Source organism: Pteropus vampyrus, unplaced genomic scaffold (genome assembly GCF_000151845.1).
Source record: "Pteropus vampyrus isolate Shadow unplaced genomic scaffold, Pvam_2.0 Scaffold127, whole genome shotgun sequence".
In the NCBI taxonomy this organism is placed as follows: domain Eukaryota; kingdom Metazoa; phylum Chordata; class Mammalia; order Chiroptera; family Pteropodidae; genus Pteropus; species Pteropus vampyrus.
The window spans coordinates 1,999,744-2,002,897 of record NW_011888908.1 but is presented as its reverse complement, the minus strand read 5'-3'; the positions used below and the strand labels follow the sequence as shown (position 1 = coordinate 2,002,897).

The window sequence follows — 3,154 nt, the reverse complement described above, 5'->3', positions numbered from 1 at the left end:
CCTGCTGACTGACCCATCACAGCCTTGTTCTTTCCACTGCTCTCTTTAATCAGACACAGGCAATAGATTTGGCATGGAAAGAGCTGCCCTGCCCCACCCCCCTGACCCCCACTGATTTTATATTTAGTTGGAGGCAAAAGCAAATATCCAAGGTTCAGCAATTTAGAAGTATTTCTGCCAGTTAGAAAAGAAAACTTTGAAAAAGACATTTGCCTTTTTTTTTTTTTTTTTAACTTGGAGAAAATTTGAAAGGTATAGCCTTTCAAGGAAATAGGATACTTAAAAAAAGAAAAGAAAGAAGAAACCCAGGCTGGCTTTATGCAGTTCAGTCCTGTCAAGCTAATCTAATCTTTTGTGACAGAGCAGCAGACCTGGCAGATCAAGGGAGAAAACAATCGTTGGAATTTACCTTCGCTGGCTTCAGAATTTTTGATTCCTGGGTCCCATTCAATAAGATTATCATTAAATTGGCTGAAAGGTTAGAGAGAGGGGAGAGAGAGAGAAGAGATAGGAGAGGAAAGACAAACTCTTCTAGCCGGTTCTAGCCAGGGGACAGAAGTGGTCCCCTTAGGGGGTCAGCCTGGAGCCCAGTGGCCCTGAACAGTCGCGTGAATGGGCCAGATGACAGCAAAGAGAATATATTCAAAGTCAGCATTAATGTCAAGGTGGGGGTCGTGGGGCGGGGGGGTTGTGGATGAATAAGCAGTAACCTTGGCAATTACTTAAGTGAGCAACCCTAGCACACAGGCTTGACCAGAAGGCAGTTCGCGTTTGGGGAAATCATCGCTGCAGCGTGACACCAAGGCCGTGATGCTGGGACGAAGAAGCACCTCCGGAGTCCCGGAGTCCGAAACTTGCCTTTACGGTGTCCCCATCCAAACCCTACAGCCAGGGAATTTGGACAGTGTTCAAGGGAGAGCCACAGATATAATTAAACTAGGCTGGGACGTGGGAAGTGAAGATTTTTACCGAAAAAAAAAAATGGGTTTATTGAACTCAGAGATGGACAACCTTCCAAGGGTAGTAACAAACAAAAATAGAAATAGGTTTTAAATTACAACACATGAGAATAAAATTAAATGTAAGGACGACTTCCCTTAGTCTTGAGATGGATAAACGGGTGGTTAAAGCAGAACAGACTTCTCTGGGGTGGTTCTCGGGCTAACTCGGAGGCAGACCGGATGGCTTCTGAAATGCCTCTCCACCCACACTGTTACGAGACTACTTCAAAGCACGCCTTCAAATCCAAAAATGAAGAGGCAGCCAGTACCGCCATCGTTTTAGTGGCCTCAGGCTTGGTTATCATCTACAAAGAGAAATTCAGACACAGCAGGAAGCTACTCCCTATAAAGATGGGCGATGGGGACCCGAGTGGTGAGCCGGGACCGTCCTGTGTGTGGACACAGGGTGGATTCGGTCTGCGGCGCAAACTTCTTTCCATTTTCCCTCTTTTGGTGTAAACGGACTTCTTTCCATTTTGGTGTAAATGGACTTCTTTCCATTTTCCCTCTTTTAGTGTAAACGAGCCCCTGGAAAGGATCTGATCTCAAGTGGTGACCCTAGAATGTTGGCGTACAGCACCCTAGGCTGTTCGTGTCTGCTCCTGGGCACTGTCCCACTCAAACCCTTTTTTTTTTTAACTAAGGCATGATACGGCGTGGAGGAAAACAGCACAGGATGATTCCCCCTACGACATAGCTGATAACTAATAAGCACACACTCAGTGGCACGTAAGTTAATTCTTTAAATTTAATCAGTACTTTATAAAATTTCCCAATTAATTAGTAAAAGATGGCTTATTTTAATAGCCTTAAACATTGGTCGTTATTTAAACAAGACATTCTAAAAAAAAAAAAAGCAATCACATGATAGTTCATAGTAATTTACAGGTGGATGGTATGCATTTAGGTACAGAGGTAGAAGTTCACTTTTACACTGTTTCACTAGGACACATTTACCAAATTCAAGGCACGAAATAGTTTGCTTTACAAAAAAATACTGTAAAAATGTCATCTGCTGTTCTACAATGTGAATAAAATTTTCAAAAGAATCTTTACACCTTCCACACTACTCCATAGTATAACATTTCCCCCCTCACTAATCATAGTTGGCACAAAAATGGGGACTTGCCCATTTTTAGAAACTCTTTCTTTATAGAGCTGCTACGTATTCTAGATAAAAGTCCATCCAAGGAAATGAAACACAGCAACTTCCTGAGGAAAGGGCACTTTCTGTATGCAGCAAAATTCACAGGTAGAAAAGGTATGATCTTTTTTGGATAAGTAGGTCTCCAGAGTAATATATACTTAAGGAAAGATTTCAGAGATGAAACTTAAAATTCGGCTAATACTTCAGTCGTTACGACTTTAAGAGACCTGATCACCTTTACTGTAACAATCAAACATCATTTAGTTCAAACTGGTGGAGATTTCAAAATTCCTTTTTGAAAGAGCCGTACACACAAACACCACGAAAAAGCCACATCGGCTTGCAAAGCTGAAACTTAAGACAACATGAGAAAATACAGCCCTGTCAGTCCTTGAAGTTGCAAGGGTGTCAAATGGCTAGTTTAATGACAAGAATTAATCAATTCTATGGGAATTAAGAAAAACCACGCACATGAAACACACTGTAGTTATCATCTCTAGACTTTCTGCTCATTAAAAAAAAAATAATAATGGTAGCCTGGAGATGTCACACAGTGCTTGTCTAAAAGACATGACCGATTCTAGGGTTCTGCCTGAAAAGGACCCCACTGGTGACAACTTGAGCTCACTTCTGCTGATCACATTTTCCAAGCACTCAATAGCTGGTTAATTTAAACTTTATTATTATTATTATTATTTTTAAGTTGATTAAAAAAAGAAGTCCACACGGATTTAGAATCCAGAGAATGTCAGTAACATGGATCGGACTGAAACGTCTCGATCGTCTTCTGAGAGAGATGACGTCCCGTCCGGAAAAGATGTCTCAGATGCCGTTTTTCGCCTCGTTGTTGTTTGTGGCTTGTTTCCGCTGGGCGATGAAGGGGTACATGCACTTGTCCGCTCCCAGGAACCGGTACATGCACACGACCGCTTCGAAAGGGAGGATGCTGGAAAGCAAAGCCACAGTCGTTAGCGAACGGGAGACGTTCGGTCGTGGGGGCGGATGC

At 42.5% G+C, this 3,154-nt stretch overlaps 1 protein-coding gene and 1 long non-coding RNA gene across 2 annotated transcripts in view; one reads left to right on the top strand and one right to left on the bottom strand.

Annotated features, from left to right (window-relative positions):
* The window catches only part of LOC111744102, a 44,282-nt gene that overhangs the window by 37,067 nt on the left and 4,061 nt on the right, over window positions 1-3,154 (top strand). Inside the window, exon 2 of the long non-coding RNA XR_002782005.1 lies at window positions 1,646-1,730. This is a non-coding gene — a long non-coding RNA (uncharacterized LOC111744102). The remainder of the gene's footprint in view (window positions 1-1,645; window positions 1,731-3,154) is intronic.
* Window positions 1,732-3,154, bottom strand: part of RDH10 (retinol dehydrogenase 10) — a 27,826-nt gene continuing 26,403 nt past the window's right edge. Inside the window, exon 7 of the mRNA XM_011366935.2 lies at window positions 1,732-2,740. The gene's annotated coding sequence lies outside the window, so the exon portion shown is untranslated. The remainder of the gene's footprint in view (window positions 2,741-3,154) is intronic.